Source organism: Pan paniscus, chromosome 2 (genome assembly GCF_029289425.2).
Source record: "Pan paniscus chromosome 2, NHGRI_mPanPan1-v2.0_pri, whole genome shotgun sequence".
NCBI lineage: Eukaryota > Metazoa > Chordata > Mammalia > Primates > Hominidae > Pan > Pan paniscus.
The window spans coordinates 13,435,093-13,457,118 of record NC_085926.1 but is presented as its reverse complement, the minus strand read 5'-3'; the positions used below and the strand labels follow the sequence as shown (position 1 = coordinate 13,457,118).

The following is a 22,026-nucleotide window of genomic DNA, read 5'->3' as shown; positions in this document are numbered from 1 at the left end:
CCTGTGATTTCATACACATTTAACACAACGGTAACAATAACAGTAATGCTAGCTAGTATTTGTTATGCCCTTAATGAGTGCCAAGCTCGGCTAAATATGTAAAACATGTTTTGTTTGTTTTATTGGTAAAGAGATGAGTTCTTAAACAACCAGAAGATACTGCAGGTTCAAAGTCCCGGAGGCCAGAAGGAGCTTGCATTCAAATAAGAAAATATATTTTCTCAAGGAAATATAAGTTGTATTTCTATGTAACTCTATGCACCAGGAGGGCCCTAGCAAGAAAGAGAGGTCTCACTCCACAGGGATTTCTGAAAAAAGTTTAATGAACAGGCCATTTACCTGAGATGTGGGTGAGGTTGAGGGGATCAACAGGAGATGGTGCAGTACCTGGGGTTGGCAACAGAGGGGAGGGAGCTCTCACCCCTAAACCTGAAGGGTCCAGGAGAGGGAGTGGTTTCCTGGAACCAGTGAGAATAGCTAGTTATGGGCCACGGGGAAGCCTGAGAGGAGGTTTGAGGCCACACAGTCACTGCCAAAACTAGGGGTACATGGGGAAAATACCCCAAATTAGCTCTTCTCCCAGCCTCTGATGCCCTGCTGGCACTTCCCATTGGCTGGATCGAACTGGAACCCCAAGATCAAGGAATCCTCTGTGATGGCATCCATGGGGGTCCGCTTCGTTGGGGAGCACCGAGCAGGGTGGGAAACCCTGGTGAGTGGGTCTGCAGGTTGGGGGTAAGCAGAGAATGACCACTGATGTTCTGAGCAACCTTGGAGATTCCTCCAGCCTCGTGAGCCAGCTCTGTAACAGGAGTGAGCGGGCTTGAAAAATAACCCTGCCTCCTGTCCCCAGTACTGCCTGCAAAGGTCTTGTTGACCTGGGACACTCACATATCCTGTCACCATGGAAACCTGATACTCACTCTTGGCTATCTCTGCCTACCATCTATACCAAAGTGGTGACCAGGTGATGGCCAAGGGGATGAGAAATCACTGCACTGCTAGAGCCCCTGTGAGAGGCCCCAGTCTTGGTCTCAACCAGATGAGTTGAGCAGGGCCTCTGGAGACCAGCTGGGATATCTGGACACCCTGGGTGGGTGAAATCATCACTCCCTGCTCTAGGCTCCTGGCAACAAGTCATTTGCTCCAACTACCAGGACTGGCCCCAAGGGAACTCATTAGTCCACACCATTGCCAATGACAAACCCAGCACACACACTCTGGGGTGTTACCTCAGCTGCACAGATGAAGGGAGACACAGCCCACAGCTACAGGCACACACCCACGGTGCCAGATTCAGATGCACAGACAGAGATGCACCCCTACAGTGAGTGCTGCCACACCAAGCCCCATGCCTGGCCACCCCTGCCAATCTCCTAGTCTCCGTCTTCCTGATTGTCCCAGGATAAAATTGGGACACCCCAAAACACTGAGTGTCTTCACTGCCGTGTCCCCTCCCCAGAAAGGGACGTTCCTGGAGCGCAGATATGAAAGGAAGGCACAGATATAGATGTGAATCTAGATATACATATGCCAAGGACAGAGTCAGGGTTTGTCAGGCCTGATGTTCATACAATGAGGGAGGGACAGTTCTTTTTAAACAAAGGCCAGGTGTGGTGGCACATGCCTGTAATCCCAGCACTTTGGGAGGCCGAGGTGGGTGGATCACCCGAGGTCAGGAGTTCAAGACCAGCCTGGCCAACATGGTGAAACACCGTCTCTACTAAAAATACAAAAAAAAATTTAGCTGTGTTTGGTGGCAGCTGCCTGTAATCCCAGCTACTCAGGAGGCTGAGGCAGGAGAATCGCTTGAACCTGGGAGGCAGAGGTTGCAGTGAGCTGAGATCGCGCCATTGCACTCCAGCCTGGGTGACAAGAGCGAAACTCTGTCTCAAAAAAAAAAGATTAAAACTGTGAATACAAAACTAGAGACCTGGGAAGGAGCCCAACTAAGAGAGGAGCCCCAGAGCTTAACAAGAAATCAGCTTCTGTCGCACGCAGGAAACAGAGAGATAACCCTACAAATACATGTGGGAGCACAAACACAGGCACCCCAGGCTCTTCAAGCCACCCACTAACACGCACAGACACCGGCATGCATGCGCACACATGCTCCGCGCCTCAGGAGCTCTCAGGGTAGTCTAGGGAGGCCTCTGTGCACCAACCTTCAGAGGCCCCTTGCAGCCCTGGCTTAGATCTTAGGCTTCCCCCAGCTGCTTCTACAGCCACAGGCATCTTCTGAGACCCTGCATTTTGCTGTTACAGAGGAGCCAACCCTGCTCCCCACTCCAGCTTTCTCACCCTTCACCTCCGGCCCCAGGACAAGATGAGCAGGAGGAGGGGGAGCTGCCCAACACTCACTAAGGAGTCAGCCTCTGGACCTCAGAGCCAGCAACACCCCCCTGCACTCACACCTCCACCTCATCCTGCTGCCTTCTCCTGAGGAGGGGAAACTGAGGCCCAGAGAGGGAGGGCATGAGCTCTAATTTGAGTCCTCTGGGACGACAGCAGTACCTCATCACATGCACACAGAGAACCAACACACATTTTTCTGGACCGCAGGATATTTTAAAAGGTTTTCTTTTTTAATACAGAAAAGCATAAAGACGAAAATGGCCCGTAATGCTGCCACACAGATAATCCCAGTGGTATTTTTTAAATAAAGTTAATGAATGCCCACGTTTGCAAAATTCAAACCATACCAAAGGATTATAAAATGAAAACTAAAACTTTTTCCATCACAGTCGCTCTCCCCAGAAACGATGCCTCTTTGTTTCCTTCCTGAAGACATTGGCATGCCAGCATTTTTTACCTATAAAAAGAAAATCACTCTGCCCACTGTTTTGGACCTTGCCATTTTTTTCACCTAAAACACATCTCAGCAGATCTTTTCACATCCATGCTGCTAATCCACCTCCTTCTTTCTCACGGCTGTGCTGTACCCTGTTGTATGATTGTGTTTTCCGTGGGTGTGTATTTACCGTATTTCCAGTTTCTTTGCTCTTACAATGTCCCAGCAGATCCCCGAGGTACCTGAATATACTGCAAATATTTCCACAGGGCTAGGCACGAGCAGAGGCGCCGGGTCAAAGAGTATGTGCATTTTTAATTCTTGGAGGGGCTCTTGGCTCACGTCTGTAACCCTAGCACTTTAGGAGGCAGAGGCAGGTAGATCACATGAGATCAGGAGTTCAAAACCAGTCTGGCCAACACGGTGAAACCCCACCTCTACTAAAAATGCAAAAATTAGCCAGGCATGATGGCCTGCGCCTGTAGTCCCAGCTACTTGGGAGGCTGAGGCAGGAGAATTGCTTGAACCCAGGAGGCGGAGGTTGCAGTGAGCCAAGATCGCGCCATTGCACTCCAGCCTGGGCGACAAGAGCAAAACTCCGTCTAAAATAAATAAATAAATAAAAATTCTAGTAGAGATTGCCAAAATGCTCTTCAAAAAGATGGCATTCATTCACACTTTTAGCAACAATATATGAATTTGTGTCCCTAGACTTTTAATCAATTTTGCCAATCTAAGGTGTGAAAAGTCCCATCTCAGTGGTTTTTAACAGGTTTATTGTGATATGATTCACATACTATACAATTCACCATTCAATGGTTTTTAGTATAGAGTTGTGCAACTATCACCATCAATTTTAGAACATTTTGATTGCCCCCAAAAGAAACCCTATACCTTTTAGCAGTCACTCCCCATTTCCTCCCTCCCGGCATCCACTGGAAGCCATTAATCCACATTTTGGATCTATAGATGTGCCTATTCTGGACGTTTCGCATAAATGCAATTGTATAATATGTGGCCTTTTCTGGGAGCAAAGGGGCACAGGAGCTGCTGTGGTTGGAGCGCCCGGTGCCTGGAGCCTTGCTGGTTCACACACTGCTATGCGATTGGGCACAGAAGGCCCACAGAGCAGAACTTGATGTCTAGCTCTCCACCCCCATTCAACCTTCCTGGTCAAATGCCTGCCCAAGCTTGCCTGCTGTGAGGGAGGGAATGGGGCTGACTTTATGTCCTGTGTCATCTTCCCTAACCTCAGCTGGGTCCCAGCAGGGTGACTGGGCACTGCTTCCTGGTCCTGCAGGGTTAGCATGACTTTAAGGGGTTTTTTCCCCCTTCTTTTTATTATGGAAAATTCCAAACATATGCAAATGTAGAGGGAAGAGTATAAGTGAGCCTTGTGTACCCATCATCTGGCCTCAGTATTGATCAGCTCAATAATGATCAGCTTGGCTGGGCATGGTGGCTCACACCTGTAATCCCAGCACTTTGGGGGGCCAAGGCAGGCGGATCATTTGAGGTTAGGAGATCGCAACCAGCTTGGCCAAAATGGTGAGGCCCCATCTCTATTAAAAACACAAAAAAATAGCTGGGCGTGGTGGTGCGCACCTGTAATGCCAGCTACTTGGGAGGCTGAGGCAGGAGAATCACTTGAACCTGGGAGGGGGAGGTTGCGGTGAGCCGAGATCGTGCCACTGCACTCCAGCCTGGCGACAGAGCAAGACTCCGTGTCAATAAAAAAAAAATCTAAAAAAATAATGATGAACTCACAGCAAACCTGTTTGATCTACAGATCAAACCTTCCATTCCCACCTCTGGCCCCTATGCTGAAGCATATCTCAGGTAACCTATCCTGAAATTCATCTTTAATCACTACTTTTTCCATACCAGAGGACATTTGTGAAAAGATGACATGTGGCCATTTAAGATAATGAGCACCCTAGAGCCTGCAGTTTATGACCTGTGGACACACACTTCTCAAAGCAGGAATTCATTCACATACAGACCTTTCTAGTCCCACAAGTTGAGATAAATATGAGTATGTTTGCCAGCCGCAGTGGTTCACACCTGTAATCCCAGCACTTAGGGAGGCAGAGGTATGAAGATTGCTTAAGCCCAGAAGTTCAAGATCTACCCAGGCAACACAGCGAGATCTTGTACTGCACAAAAAGGAAAAAAAAAACACAGACAAAAAAGATATATGAATATGTTTATATGTATATATTGATACACATACATTTCTTCATGTTAAGGAAATATGTGTCTATTCTGATTCTACTAAGGACTTTCTTTAATCAAGCAAAGGATGTTGGATTTTGTCAAATAACTTTTTTTAAATCTGTTGAGATAATAGTTTTCTCCCTTTGATTATTTAATATGACATATTATAGTAATAGATGTCATCTAGTGAGCTCTTCTTGCATTCTTAAGGTGAACTCCGTGAGGCCATTTAAAGAACTACTGAATTCCATTTGCCAATATTTTATTTTGGATTTTGGCAATGTATATGAGATAGGTCTCTACCTTTAATTTGTATCCTATGTTGGTAGAATTTTGGTATCAGTGTTAATATTGGATTTATAAAAATAAATTAAATCATTTAGTGTTCTGGAAAAGCTTAAATAACATCTGCATTTTTTGCTCTTTGAAGTTAGAAAGAATTCTCCCACAAAACTATGTGGGCCTGGAACTTTTGGGGGGAGGTTTTAATAGCTTTCTCAGTTTCTGGGAAATGGTAGATTCAAATGGGGTCTTCACATATGCTCTTCCAGCCACCACAGCTGTCCCTGCAACACCCTAGCTAACTGGCTCCTTCTTATCCCTCAGGCCTTGGGGTAAATGTCACCTCTGTCTTAGTGTGAGCTCCCCAACAATGAGGCCCTGAGACACAGATTTGATGCAAATGGTTCATTTGGAAGGTGATTCCAGAAGTACTAGTGAGAGAGTGAGAGGGGGTAAGAAAGGGACAGAAGGGAGGCCGGGCGCGGTGGCTCACGCCTGTAATCCCAGCACTTTGGGAGGCCGAGGCGGGCGGATCACGAGGTCAGGAGATCGAGACCATCCTGGCTAACACGGTGAAACCCCGTCTCTACTAAAAACACAAAAAATTAGCCGGGCGTGGTAGCGGGCGCCTGTAGTCCCAGCTACTCGGGAGGCTGAGGCAGGAGAATGGCGTGAACCCGGGAGGCGGAGCTTGCAGTGAGCCGAGATCGCGCCACTGCACTCCAGCCTGGGCGACAGAGCGAGACTCTGTCTCAAAAAAAAAAAAAAAAAAAAAAAAAAAAAAAAAAAAAAAAAGAAAGGGACAGAAGGGAGCTAGTACAAGGTATATCAACAAGCAGAAGACAGCTGTGGGTGCGCAGGGCTCCAGTGGCTGGAATATTCATCCTCTAACTCCTGTCCATCATTTGCTGAGGGCTACTACCAGGGATGTTAAACCCCCACAATTCTGATTTGCCTCACACTGGCCAGGCACGCCCCTGAAGCCAGAGGAAGCCCACAGGCTGAATCACAGGGACATGCAGTCGGAAGCCACCAACAGTGAACGCTGAAGGGTGGGGACTGCATGCCAATAATTGTGCTATGTGACGGGAGAGGTCTTCCCTGGCCACCAAATGTAAGCAGCACCCCTCCACGCCTGGTGTTCTCCATCGCTGCATCCTGTTCATTCCCTTCAGAGTATTCACCAGACTTTGTACCATTACCCATGCGTACACAGACATATTTGTTTACTCACCTGTTAACTCACTTCCTCCACTAGGTTGAAAGCTTGAAGAGGGCAGAGGTGACATCTCTGTTTACTGCATGTACCCAGCACAGTGCCTGGCACCAATCTGCATCCACTAAACATTTGTGCCTGGATGAACACAGCCTGCATGGGCTTCATCTTCATTATTTGTTCTTATGTCTGTCTCCACCACTAAGTGTGACCTTTCAGAGCCCAGGATCCAGATCCAACCTGTCTATGGGTCCAGACCTAGCTCAAGACCTTAAAGACTGGCCGGGTGAGGTGGCTCACGCCTGTAATCCCAGCACTTTGGGAGCCTGAGGGGGGTGGATCACTTGACGTCAAGAGTTCGTGACCAGCCTGGGCAACATGGTGAAACCCCATCTCTACTAAAAATACAAAAATTAGCCAGGCGTGGTGGCAGGTACCTGTAATCCCAGCTACTGGGGAGGCTGAGGAAGGAGAATCATTTAAATTCAGGAGGCGGAGGTTGCAGTGAACTGAGATTGTGCCACTGCACTCCAGCCTGGGCGACAGAGCAAGACTCCATCTCAAAAAAACAAAAAAATAAAAAAACAAAAAACACACACACAAAAAGAAAGAAATGTGCTTCACGTTACTCCCACCTAAAAAGTTTTCCCAGCTGATGGAACCTACACCAGAAGCCGTGTGAAATAAGCCATCCGTGGACTGGACATTGCAGCTTCAGTGACAAGTAGGAATGAATTTGGCAACATGGGAGGGTAAGGGAAGCATTTGAAAATTTAACAAGATTTGGCCACCAGTGTCTGAGTTTTAACTGTAGTAAAAACCAGCCAGGCCGGGCGCAGTGGCTCACGTCTGTAATCCCAGCACTTTGGGAGGCCGAGGCAGGCAGATCACCTGACGTCAGGAGTTCGAGACCAGCCTGGCCAACATGGTGAAACTCCATCTCTGCTAAAAAATACAAAAATTAGCCAGGCGTGGTGGCAGGAGCCTTAATCCCAGCTACTTGGGAGGCAGAGGCAGGAGAATCATTTGAACCTGGGAGGCAGAGGTTGCAGTGAGGTGAGATCGAGCCATTGCACTCAAGCCTGGGGCACAAGAGCAAGACCACACACACACACACACACACACACACACAAAACAAAAAAAAACAAAAAAAAACACCAGCCAGGCAGGGTGGCTCATGCCTGTAATCCCAGCACTTTGGGAGGCCGAGGTTGGCCGATCACCTGAGGTCAGGAGTTCAACACCAGCCTGGCCAGCATGGTGAAACATCATCTCTACTAAAAACACAAAATTAGCCAGGCATGGTGGCGGGCACCTGCAATCCCAGCTGCTCGGGAGGCTGAGGCAGGAGAATTGCTTGAACCCAGGGGGCAGTGAGCCGAGATCACACCAGTACACTCCAGCCTGGGTAAAAAAAGAGCGAAACTCCGTCTCGAAAAAAAAAAACAAAAATCATGAACTTTACCATATTAACCATGGGTAAGTATACAGTTCAGTAGTGTTAAATATCCTTGTGCAACAGGTCTCTAGAACTATTTTTTCTTTTTCTTTTTTCTTTTTCTTTTCTTTTTTTTTTTGAGATGGAGTCTCACTCTCTTGCCCAGGCTGGAGTGCAATGGCACAATCTCTGCTTACCGCAACCTCCACCTCCTGAGTTCAAGTGATTCTCCTGCCTCAACCTCCTGAATAGCTGAGATTACAGGCACCCGCCACCACCCCCTGCTAATTCTTGTATTTTTAGTAGAGATGGGGTTTCACCATGTTGGTCAGGATGGTCTTGAACTTCTGACCTCAAGTGATCTGCCCACCTCAGCCTCCCAAAGTGCTAGGATTACAGGCTTGAGCCACCACGCCTGGCCCTCTGGAACTTTTTTATCTTGCAAAACTGAAACTCTCTTCTCCTTATACGCTAACTCGCTATTTCCCCTCCCCTTTGCCCCTGGCACCCCCCATTCCATTTTCTGTCTATGAAATTGACTGCCCTAGGTACTTCATGTAAGTGGAATCACACAGAATTTTTCCTTTTGTGACTGGCTTATTCACTTAGCATAATGTCCTCAAGGTTCATCCATGTCGTAGCTCAGAATTCCTTTCCCTTTTAAGGCTAACTAATATTCCATCATATGAACAGAGTACATTTTCTGTATTCATTCATCTGTCAATAGACATTTAAGTTCTTTCCACCTCTTGGCTATTGTGAATAATGCTGCTATGAACATGCACGTGCAAATATCCACTGGAGTCTCTGCTTTCACTTCTTTTGGACATGTACCCAGAAGTGGGATTGCTGGATCATATGGCAATTCTATCTTTAATTTTTTTAGGAATCATCATACTGTTTTCCACAGTGATTATACCATTTTACATTCCCACATCAGAACAAGGGTTCTGATTTCTTCTCATTCTTGCCAAGAGCTGTTATTTTCTTTTTTTTTTTTTCAATAGTGGCCATCCTAATAGGTGTGACATTTCACTACCTAATAGAAGTGACATTTCACTGTGAGTTTTTTTTTTAATTTTTTATTATTATAAATATATTTTTGAGACAGTGTCTCACCCTGTCACCCAGGCTGGAGTGCAATGCAGTGTCTCTATCCCAGCTAACTGCAACCTCCACCTCACGGGTTCAAGTGATTCTCCCACCTCAGCCTCCCCAGTAGCTGGGATTACAGGCGTGTGCCACCACTCCTGGCTAATTTTTGTATTTTTTGGTAGAGACGGGGTTTCACCATGTTGGCCCAGCTGATCTCTAACTCCTGACCTCAGGTGATCTGCCCGCCTCTGCCTCCCAAAGTATTGGGATTACAGGCATGAGCCACCACACCTAGCCTTCATTGTGGTTTTGATTTGCACTTCCCTACTAGTTAGTGGTGCTGAGCACCTTTTTGTGTCCTTGTTGGTATTTGTATATCTTCTTTGGAGAAATGTCTATTCAAGACCCTTATTCATTTTTTATTGTGTTGTTGTTAAGTTGTAGGACTTCTTTATATATTCTGGTTTTTGGCTTCTTGTCATATATATGATTTGTAAATATTTTCTCCTATTCTGTAGGTCGCCTTTTCACTCTGTTGGTTCTTTTGAGGTGAAGAAATGTTTAAGTTTGATGTAATTCCATTTGTCTATTATTGCTTTTGCTGTCTATCCTTTTGGTATCCTATCCAAGAAATTATTGCCAAACCCAATGTCATGAAGATTTTCCCCTGTGTTTTCTTCTAAGGGTTTTATAGTTTTAGCTCTTACATTTAGGTGTTTCATCCGTGTTAGCGTGTGCTTTCATTATATAAATACGCTCTGCATGGTCAAGCAGTCTGTAGTCTGCAGGGAAATCATTGAGACTCAAACTCGGCCAAGGTTAGGCCTAGACATGGTTCTCTTCAGGTTATTGGATGATGGGGCTCATGAAGCTTTAGTGGGCTCTGGGCTCCTTCCCAGCACCTGAGGACATGCCCACTGGTCCCCATCTTACAACATTCATTGTCCTTATCATCTTTGATATCACCAGCCTCTCATCACACAGGTTTGCATCATATTGATATCAGTGATGAGGCCCATCTCCTCAAATGCTGCCGGGAAGATGGGCCAGGAGTGATGCTCTTTTTGAAGCTGAGAAAAATAAAGCTTCCAGGCATTCTCACGTAGCAAGCATGGCTCTAAACGCAGAACCATTTCCACTACACTGAAGTTATTTCACTCAGAAAAAAAAATTTTTTTAATGGATGACATGTAAGGACCCATCCTGGGAAAATTGAGCTGAAAGGAAGAATGTAAGAGAAAGCTTAAATCATTGCATATAAAAGGTCTTCCTATCTATTTTGTTTGTAGAAGCAACAAAACTGGAATGGACCCAAATGCCAAAGGATAGGGAAATAGTTAAGCCAACAAGTAGAGTACTTTGCAGTTAAGAGAAGTTAGTTCCCGGATGCCTCCGAGGAAAAGGAGAAATGTGTATCTTAACCAAGAAAACTAAGTGGAGCCCAGGTTTATAAGTAAACACTGACCCTTGTTACTTATAAAAGCCATACATAGCATGCTGGTCAACTGCCCACAGGCACTCGGGTCCATTTCTGCCCTGCCCTTGTCCTCTGGCTTCTTATTCAGTCAGTGGCCACTGGTGCTGGAACGCTAGAGGGTGAGAAGAGAGGATAAAGCAGGGCATTTCTCCCCTGGGTGCCCTTTGACATCTCCAGCAGAGGGAGGGTCTTCTCCTCTGTGGCTTCAGCTCTGCCTTGTCCCCCTGGGAACTTCGGTGGTCCCATCGCCTACCAGAAAGACCCTTTCTACGGCTCTAGCTCCTACAGGGCACCCCAACTCCGGGGTCACACCTATTACCTTCTCTTTATTCCTAGGAATGGGAGTGGTCTCCTGCTGAACTAATCCCTCTAGCCTCACTGCCACTGCCTCCACCACCAGAGCAACCAATTCCCTGTATTAAATTCCATGAGAGAACTTTGTGTTTTCCTGGCTGGCTCCAGGCTGATACTTGCACTAATGGATAAAAATAAGAAGTTTGTTTGTTTGTTTGTTTTGAGACAGAGTCTTGCTCTGTTTCCCAGGCTGGAGTGCAGTGGCTCACTGCAACCTCCGCCTCCCGGGTTTAAGCGATTCTCCTGTCTCCGCCTCCTGAGTAGCAGGGACTACAGGTGCGTGCCACCATGCCCAGCTAATTTTTGTATTTTTAGTAGAGATGGAGTTTTGCCATGTTGGCCAGGCTGGACTTGAACTCCTGACCTCAGGTGATCTGCCCACCTCAGCCTCCCAAAGTGCTGGAATGAGCCACTGTGCCAGGCTGCATCCTCGGCAGATGGGAATGTGATCTCCGTGACAACCAGCAAAGACCACTCCTGAGGCCCAGATGGTACCGAGGATACCTCAGTGGAGGCTACTGACCCCTCCCACCCATGACTTAGCACCACATTTAATCCCTCGAGAATGTAGGCGCATCCTAGAAATAGGAAGAAGGGAAATATTGAGTTGCCACCCTACAGGAATAAGATCTGGAAAGAGAAATTAAGATAGGATATAAAAAATAAAGGTACGATTTGTGCGCACATGAGTTTATAGACTAGAATTCAAATCCACTACAACTGAGAGAATAATTGGCCTTCAGTGGAATGCAAAGAGGGTGATAAAGACACTAGAATGCAGTGGAAAATGTTCCAGCATTGGAGGGAAAGAATCCTCCCACTCCCTGGAATTGCCCACTTTGAAGTCAGCAGCGTCCTTCAATATTAAGCAGCATGACCCCTCATTTCGTAGTCAAAAAAAACAGATGTCCAGGGAGGCTCAATAGCTGGCCTGAGATCTCACAGTCAGCTAATGTGGGGAGCAAGAACCCGAGCCTGTGGTTTTCTCTGCTACACTTGGGTGGCTGCTGGGGCTTGCTGCAAAGACCCAAATTGCTTCTTAATTGGAGTCTCCTGCTTAATTAGCTGCTTCCTGAGCAGCCCATGCTCCCTGTCTGGAAATCTCAATCAACACCATCTTCTCTAAATTGCTGTGACCTCGCTCTTCTCATCTCTTCCATGCAGGGATTCACTTCTTGGTTTTGCCCAGTGGGACAGCTGGGGAGAGGATGGGCCATGTGGACAGCCTCTGCAGAGAGAAAGCAGCTGTTCTTACCACCACGCCCTGCTCCAGGGACTTCAGAGGGCTTCACAACCACCCCAAGAGGGTCGGGACTGGGGAACAGGAAGACTGGGTCCAATCCTGGATTTGCCACTAACTCCCCGTGTGATCTTGGGAAACCTCTATCACTCTAGGGGCTTCAGTGACCATTAAATTACAGTTTCTCCTCTAAATTAGGGTTACTAGGCTTAGCAAATAAAAATGCAAGATACTGAGTTACATTTGAATTTCAGTAAGCAACACCATTTTTTAGTATAAGTGTGTCCCATGCAGTAAGTGTATTTGAGATATACTTATACCAAAAATTTTTTTTGGTATCTGAAATTCAAATTTAACTAGGCATCCTGTATTTTATCTGACAATCCTACCCCACATGGAAAAATTCTGTTCCATCTGCTGTGCGGAGGCAGCCTGATGAAGCATACACAGCACAGCTTGAGGGTGAGGCAGTCCTGAGTGTGAATCCCAGAACTGCCACCCAGCCTGTGTGATCTTGGGCAAGTCAGTTCACCTCTCTGAACCTCAGTTGCCCAGAGTAGAAAATGGATATATTAATCACTGACTGGTCATCTCTCAGGACTAATTAGTTCTCTCTCAAGACTAGCGAAAGAGACCGGAGGCAGTGGCTCACACCTGTAATCCCAACACTTTGGGAGGCAGAGGCAGGAGGATTGCTGGAGCCTAGGAGTTTGAGGCCAGACTGGACAGCATGGGGATACCCCGTCTCTACCAAAAAATACAAAAAATAGCCAGGCATGGTGGCACAGGCCTGTAGTCCCAGCTATATTCAGGAGGCCGAGGTGGAAGGATCCCTTGAGCCCAGGAGAGCAAGGCTGCAGTGAGCCGTGATCATGCCATTGCACTCCAGACCCTGTCTCAAAAAAAAGATTAGTGAAAGGACATAATTTAAATCCCTTTATAGACTGCAAAGTTTGCAATAAACTCGAACATTTATTAAGAACCTGCTATAAGCAGGTTATACAACACATTCTACCAAATATTATGGGAAATAGAGATAACAGTGCAATTGGAAAGACATTTGTAAGAAAAGCCCAAGACTATCTATTTTTCACAGAATCCTTCCATAAAGTGAAATCCCATCAAGAATCTGAATTTGGACTGCTACGAACTGATAAGGAATTTGATGCTTCAGGAAAAAAATTTGTGCGGTCTTGGGAAACAGTCATGCCTGGGCTTGACGCCAGAAAGAGCTGGAGCGATTCCCTTAGACCGACTGGACTTTCACGTTCCCACCGACAAGTATCCCATTTGGGAGGAGACCTGGCTGATCTAGGGTGATCAAAGTCATCAGCTTAGGTGGAATCTTTCTCACTTTGATTTGGGCCTTGGAGATGCCTCTGCGGTCAGGGATGAGCAGACTTCATTTGGTTCCCACCATCCAGAACCCTAGAATGGTGGGGGTCGGTGGAATTGCCAGCCCAGCACCTGTCCTCGGGGAACCAGCTGCTCCCCTCAATCCAGGAGGTTCTCCAGGGGTGGGCATTTAATCCACACGTGGCCACCACAGTGAGTCAGAGACAGGCATGTGAGGAAGACAGGGTCCCAGCATTGTTTGAGCTGGGCCTGAAGCCAGTTCCCCGAGTCAGTAAACTCTGTACCAGTTTGAGCTGGATTTTCTGTCACTTGCCACCGATGGACACATTGCTTCAATATGCTCCCTGCTTGGCTAGCCCCAAAGAGAGAAAACCGCATGAGTTAAAGTATGCAGGGAAAGCTTCAAACAGAGAGAAAAGCCACCCAGGGGCTCAGCCCAACGTTTGCGAGGGATTCATGCACGATTTTCACACAATCAGCACCTACTCTTGGTGATGACAGGCAGTCTCCACCTATGTTTAGGACCCAAAAGCCACACCTTTTTGGGCAACTTGAGTGGGGCTTTAGTGGATGTGCTGTCTTCCATGTCCTCCCCTCCTCACCAAGCTCACCCCTCATGATAGCACTAGAGGCTCATCCTAAGTTAGCACCCCCCAACCCAGCTCTCTAGTCCAGAGCATCCCCACCACTATATACATCAGCCACACTCTCTAATCCCCAAGAAACTGGCTGTGCTTCCAGCCTCCCCACCTGGCCTCCTCCTATTACCTCTGCCTGACATCCTCTCTGTGCTGTTCACCCCCATCTTGAATTTGTTAAATATCTACAGGAACAAAGCTCCTGGTCGCCCCTCAGAACCATGTCCCTGTTTCCCCTCCCCTGATTGGCGCTTATCCCACTCCGACAGCCTCCAAGAGCCCTTGGTCTGAATCTCAAATGGAGGGCATTTTGCCATGTCTTGGGTGGGAGGGCCCCAGCCTGAGTCTAAGCTGAGTTTGCCCCTGGGGATCAGAGCATCTGATGAGCCAACAGGGCTGGGAAGAGGTCACTACGTGGCCATTCTCTACTCAAAGCTAAATATAGGCTCTCTCTGAGCTTCAGTTTCCACATTTATAAATAGCAGGCAGGAAAGAATACTACCTGCCGTGTGTAGTTATTATGGCATAACACATCCATGACTACTATGTCCCACATTACCAGTTACTTGCTGGAATTATCATATGGTCATTTAACTTGCAGCAAATCAGACATTGAAGGTGGAGGGGGACTGGCTTTTCTTTTTTTTTTTTTTTTTTTTTTGAGACAGAGTTTTGCTCTCGTTGCCCAGAAGGAGTCCAACGGTGTGATCTCAGCTCACTGCAACCTCCGCCTCCCGAGTTCAAGCAATTCTCCTGCCTCAGCCTCCTGTGTAGCTGGGATTACAGGCATGCACCACCATGCCTGACTAATTCTGCAACTTTAGTAGAGATGGGGTTTCTCCATGTTGGTCAGGCTGGTCTCGAACTCCCAAACTCGTGATCCGTCTGCCTCAGCCTCCCAAAGTTCTGGGATTACAGCCATGAGTCACCACGTCCGCTCTTTTTTTTTTTTTTTTTCTTTTGAGACAGAGTCTCACTCTGTTGCACATGCTGGAGTGCAGTAGTGGTGCAATCATGGCTCATTGCAGGCTCAATCTCCTGGGCTCAAGTGATCCTCCCACACCAGCCTCCCAAGTAGTTAGGACTACAAGTGTTCACCACCATGCCCAGCTAAATTTTTTTATTTTTCATAGAAACAGGTCGTGCTACATTTTTGAGACTGTTCTCAAACTCCTGGCCTCAAGCAATCCTCCCTCCTTGGCCTTCCAAACTGCTGGGATTACAGGTGTGAGCCACCGCACCCAGTGCAGGTACGACTATTATGAACCCCTTAGCCTTCCCCTTGTTCCCTCCATTCAGACTAGACCTTGGTCTTCACTGTCCCAGGGCAACTAGACCATAGCCAAGCTGAAAAGAAGAAAAAGTTATTTTTAGCTTTTGAACTCCCAAGGACCCTAAATTCCATTAATTCAGGGCCGTTTAAGGAATTTTCACAGGCAAATTGACTATAATGTAAATTGGGTTTAGGCTTTAGCACCTAAACTTCACATAAGGCAGAAGTCCCTTTACATCTCCTTGAGCCTCCTCCTCCAAAACACTGGATTTAGGACCCTGGGGGCTCACTCAGTGCAAAGGGGCCAGCCAGTCCAGGTTGCTAACGCCAGGCGGAGAGGCCCACCCTCAAAGTCTACAGCCTTGCTGCTGCCACAAGAGGGCGCTGCAGAACACCGGCGCCGGGAAGTCTGGGGGACCTTCCTCCTCTGCCAAGGTGACTCCCCCTGGCGGGAGGCCCGAACAGTTCTAGGAAGGTAAGTGTGCACGTGGTGGTCAAGGCCCATGGGGGACAAACCTCATTGTTTACCGTGACGGCTGCTGTGATGATGGGTAATCATTTATTTGGTGTTGCAAGTGTACAATTAGAGAGACTTGAGGGTTTGGTTTTAAGTAAAACAAGAGGTATTTTACTTCTTTGTCTAGGTGAACTAAAAAAGTCACTGTAGAGCAAATTGTGATTTTGAGAAGAGTCATTAACTGGCTCCTCCGAGGTAAATACAAGCAAGTGTGGAGGGGCATCCATGGCCTTGGGAAAAGGAGATTGTAATGGGACCTGCTAGCTACTCAGAGCTGGTGGCTGGGGAAAAGCTGGCAGTTTTGCACTGGGGTCAAATTACCTCTTGGACACAAAGTAATCAAGATCTCAGCCCATTCTCCTTTGAGATTCCACTATAGTAAGCCTGTCTGACCGATTGGGGTGTTTGCGAGAATGGACTTCTAAAGTCACCAAGAGAGAAATCACCTTGGGACATAGAGACTCATGCTCAATGCCAGCTCTATGTATGTGGAAAGGGGAGCTATACATTGTGCTCAAACTAGTAACCCTGACACGGTGTGCACCATCTGGGGGCAATGGCTGAACATGAGATTATAAACCAAAGCCAGAAGCCGTGTGGGCAGCACTGTGGCCAGCCTAAGGGTCCAAACCAGTGAGAGCATTAGCACAGCCCCAGGTTGCATGGGACTGGACATAAGTCATTGCAGCCAGAAACTGTGCCCTGCTGGAGGCTTGGTCCAGTTCCTTCATTAAGAATTCCTCTGGCCAAATCCCACTGCAGCCTTTGCTGCCACCACAATGCCGAAATGAAAGAAGCAGAATCAGCACCAGCCCCCGCCACAGCAGCAGCCCCCACTGCCCGAGAGGGAAAAGACTGGAGCTGACGAGGATGGGAGTCCCATCGGATCACCCAGCCTTCTTGAGCCTCCCACCATGGCCATTGGAAAACCTGATGACCCTAAGTCAGCTCCTCACAGAGGTCCTCCAGGAGCAAGGGGACCGCTGATTCTACCGCTGCTGAGCCTCCCACCTCCTCCTCAGGGTAGAGGCCCAATGCCAGGCCTTGGCCCCAGGCCTAGCCCATATGATTGTGGTTGGTGGGGAGTCAATGCTGAACCTCCTTTTCCGGCGCCAGGCCATGGGGGTCCCGCCAGGCGAAGCCTTCACAAAGAACAGAGAAACCCTCAAAGGCTCGAAAGCCGGTCTCTTATCAAGAATACCAGCCCACTAGGATGACCCCCAGGTTATGGAAGACAAATCCCACCACCCAGTCTGTGGACATTTTGCCAAAAAGGGCCACTGTCAATATGAGGACCTCTGTGCCTCCACCACCCAGGCATCAATAGCCCTCCTCTGTGAGACTGTGTCCTCCCATCCAGGGTGGAAGGAGCCATCTGTGACCAGCGGCCGTGTATTTCCCTGTGGCCCTGTGATGGCTACTATGAGGCTCTTCCAGCACTCCCAGCCAGTGACACACCCACCCTATCCGCCCCTTCCCCCGTGTGGGGTCCAGAGTTGTGCTGCATCACTGGGGCGAGGTGCACACACTTTCTTCTGACACAGCCTCTAGAGACTTGCCTTTGGGACCAATCCTTGCTCCCTTCAGCTGCCTCCTGGATCTTCCCCTTGTCAAATGACTGCTGAACAGGAAACCTCTTTGGGGCTGTTTCTTGTGTATCTGTCCACCTGTTCCCAGTATTGCCCTCCATTTCTGAGAGCCCTGGAGCAGTTTCCTACCCTTCCTTTCTTCTAGCTGCTTGTTTTAAGTCCTTTTCATGTGACACCCCTTACTCCCAGTGTTGTCAGCTGCTCATGGAACTCAGCCAGGTTGTTTAATCTGGGGTCAAGTTTGAGTGACTGACACAGACTGACTTCCTAAAAGGCCACTCTCCCTGCGTTTGGATTTCGTAGTTTCTCTGTCGGTAGCACGATCCCCACCGCTACGGCCTTTGATCACTGTGCTTTGTGAAACTCTGCATCCCCTCACAGCCTTTCTCAGTGTCTGTAGCATGTCTGTGACTTCCCAACAATAGAGTAAGTTTTTCTGCCAAAATGAGTAAGGCTCTTGGTGCCCTCTAGACTTTCCACCTCCCAACATGGGGGAATTGTGACCTCTCCATCGGACTGCCTCCTTGGTCCTCCCCATTCTTCCCATTCTTCTCTTGGTGTTGGTCATTCTGGGTCTGACACATGCCCATGAGACTTCTTAAAAAGCTTCGGATGGCTTTACCCTACCTAGATCCTTTCCAGCTCATTTTAGTTAGACTATGTCATTGGGAGGCCACCAGTCCTTTCATTTGAATTCTGTGAATCTCCACCTTGCTTATCTTTGGGTGGAACGTGGAAGGTACTGTCACCCTCTTCCAACCCTCTTTCCCTACATCCCTGGCACTGATTGTTTTCTGTGAAAATGGCAGAGAACAGGTTAAGTTTCGAACTGGCCCTCAGGAAATGGGTCAGGAGTTGAATGGGCAAGAGGGAGGGATGAGAGCTGTTGGAGAAATGAGAATGAGTTTTTGTGTGTGTGTAACTTTTTTTATATATTAGTAATAAATGCAGTGAAAACAAACAGAAAAAAGAGTTCTGGGTCTGAGCACAGTGGCTCCCTCCTATAATCCCAGCACTTTGGGAGGCTGATGCAGGAGGATTGCTTGAAGCCAGGAGTTTAAGACCAGCCTGGGCAAAAATAGCAAGACCCCTTTTCTGCAATAAAATAAAATAAGAAAAAAGTTAGCTGGGCATGATGGTGCACACCTGTAGTCCCAGCTACTCAGGAGGCTGAGGTGGGAGGACATTTGAGCCCAGGAGTTCCATACTGCGCTCCAGCCTGGGTGACCGAGCGAGATCCAGTCTCTAGTAAAAACTTTTAAAAAATAAAAAGGAGTTCCTTTCAATTGCTGGAGTGAGTAATTCCCCAAAGCTGTCCCAAAATTTGGGAAGAGAAACAACACTTGTCTAGTATGTGCAGTTTCAGGCCTGTTGTAATTTGCAAAATTAGAGGTGAGCTCAACTATCCCCCCAAGCTGCTAAATAAATCACAAGCAGGTTTCCCTTCATTTTGTCATTATTGTCAGTGAAGGCCCCATCCTTTAGACTCAGCGCCTACCTGGGGCTTCTCTTTTCCTTTTCATGTTTACTCCCAAGCCTGTGGCTGTGACTGCAAAGCCATGGGCCTGATTATCGGGATAAGGTTTAATTGTCTCCCATTTAAAATGAAAAGAGTAGACTTGGCCAGGTACACATCTTAGATAATTAATTCCAATTTATTTTCCAGCCTCAACATGCAGACAGGAGCATGAATTCATCCTCAATTTAAAGTTGATGCCAGGTGTGGTGGCGCTTGCCATAATCCCAGCTACCCAGGAGGCCAAGGTGGGAGGATCGCTTGAGCCCAGGAGGTCAAGACTACAGTGAGCCACGATCACGCTACTGCACTTTAGCCTGGGTGACAGGAGGAGACCCTGTCTCTAATAAATAAGTAAATGAAAATAAAGTTGAGGTCACTGATACTCGAAGAGGTTAATGCAAACTGGGAATGTCCCACAGTTTAGGATCCAGTTGTGGTGGATCACTTGCAAAAATGGTCCCACTCTTCCGCCGGCGATATCCATGCCTGTTTTTAAATTTTCTTTTCATTTTGGTAAAATATACGTAACATTAGTTTACCATCTTAAACATTTTTAAAGTAATCCTGTCTAACTGAACTGAAACTTTGTACCCTTTAACCAACATGTCCCCATTTTCCTCTCTGAGGCATTTTTGTGTCCACTTCAGCGGCGTGAAATACATTCACATCGTTGTGCAATCATCACCACCATCCATCTCAGAATGTGTTTATCTTCCCAAACTGAAACTGTTCCCATGAAAACACTAACTCCCATCCTCACTCCTCCAGCCCCTGGAACCTACCATTCCACTTTCTGTCTCTGAGTTTCACTATTCTAGGGACCTCATAAAAGTGGAATTGGCCGGGCACAGTGGCTCACACCTGTAGTCCCAGCACTTTGGGAGGCCAAGGTGGGTGGATCATGAGGTCAGGCGTTCAAGACCAGCCTGGCCAATATGGTGAAACCCCGTCTCTACTGAAAATACAAAAATTAGCCGGACATGGTGGCACGCACCTGTAATCCCAGCTACTTGGGAGGCTGAGGCAGGAGAATCGCTTGAACCCAGGAGGTGGAGGTTGCAGTGAGCCAAGATCATGCCACTGCACTCCAGCCTGGGCAATGGAGCAAGATTCCATCTCAAAAAAAAAAAAAAAAAGTGGAATCATACAGTATTTGTCTTTTTATGACTGGTTTATTTCACTGAGCTTGTATTTAAGTTTCATCCATGTGGTCACATGGGTCAGAATTTCCTTTCTAAGGTTGAATAACATTCCAGTGTATGTATACACCACATTTAGTTTATCCATTCATCTGTCAATAGACGTAGCAGGCACCTCTTGGCTGTCATGAATAATGCTGCTATAAACATGGGGGTTCGAATATCTGAGGCCTTGCTTTTCATTCTTTTGAGTATATACCCAGAAGTTGAAGTGCTTAATTGCATGGTAATTTTTTCTTTTTTTTTTTTGAGACCAAATTTCACGCTTGTCACCCAGGCTGGAGTCCAGTGGCACGATCTCAGCTCACTGCAACCTCCGCCTCCTAGGTTCAAGTGATTCTCCTGCCTCAGCCTCCTGAGTAGCTGGGATTGCAGGCTCCCACCACCATGCCCGGCTAATTTTGTATTTTTAGTATAGATGAGGTTTCACCATGTTGGCAAGGCTGGCCTCCTGACCTCAGATGATCTGCCCAACTCGGCCTCCCAAAGTGCTGGGATTATAGGTGTGAGCCACCGCGCCCGGCCAGTAATTCTAGGTTTCTTTGAGGAAGCGCTATACTGTTTCCACAGCACTGCACCATTTACATTCACACCAATAGTGTGCAAGTGTTCCAATTTCTCCACATCTTCGCCAACAGACTGGTTGGGTTCTGTGTTTTTGATAATATCCAGGCTAGTGAGTGTGAGATGGCATCTCATTGTGGTTTTAATTTGCCTTTGCCTAATGTCCATGCCTTTCCCAGTGTGACATGGCAGCTCCTCCCATCAAGCAGTGACATCTGTGGTGGCTTCATGCCTTGTTTTGGTCTTTAGAATGTGATGGAGTGAGGTTGTACTGTGAAAGGAAAATAAGTCTCCCGAAAATCACTAAGCCAGAGGGAAAAGTCAAGCTGGGAACTGCATAGGGCAAACATGCCTCCCATTCTATTCCTAAATAACACAGCTACAGATGTTTTATTTTATTTTATTTTATTTATTTATTTATTTTGAGACAGAGTCTCACTCTGTCACCCAGGCTGGAGTGCAGTGGCGTGATCTCAGCTCACTGCAACCTCCGCCTCCTGGGTTCATGCAAGTCTCCTGCCTCAGCCTCCGAGGTAGCTGGGATTACAGGTGCCCGCCACCACACCCAGCTAATTTTTGTATTTTTAGTAGAGACGGGCTTTCACCATGTTGGTGAGGCTGGTCTCAAACTCTTGTCCCCAAGTGATCCACTTGCCTCAGCCTCCCAAAGTGCTGGGATTACAGGCATGAGCTACTGCACCCGGTCAAGATTTTAAAAAGCTACATACCACGCTTGCAATTTACCCACAAAGAAATTCCTTGAGGACAAAGAACAGGCAATACTCAAAGTCATCCCTCTGCTCATGTGAGACAAATGCATATCTGATTGCTTCCTCTGCCCTATTGGTTCACTAAGCCAGACTAAGACACGTGACTATTCCTGTAAATTGTGCATTCAGCGAAAGGCTAATCAGAAACTCAAAAGAATGCAACTGTTTGTCTCTTTTCTATCTATGACTTGAAGGCCTCTTCCCTGTTTCAAGTTGTCCCACCTTTCTGGGCCAAACCAATGTACATGTTACATGTTTTGATTGATGTCTCATGTCTCCCTAAACTGTATGAAACCAAGCTGTACCCTGACTACCTTAGACACATGTCGTCAGGACCTCCTGAGGCTGTGTCGCAGGCATGTCCTTAACCTTGGCAAAATAAACTTTCTAAATTGGTTGAGACCTGTCACAGATACATTTTGGTTTATGGTACCCATTACAAACCTAGGCTTTGGGAGGCCCTGCATGCTCTACTCTCACGGGAAATAGAG

At 47.3% G+C, this 22,026-nt stretch overlaps 1 pseudogene; it reads left to right on the top strand.

Annotated features, from left to right (window-relative positions):
• The first annotated feature begins 16,646 nt into the window (after window positions 1-16,646).
• Window positions 16,647-17,234, top strand: LOC100983595 (proline-rich protein 3-like; annotated as a pseudogene).
• Window positions 17,235-22,026: the final 4,792 nt, after the last annotated feature.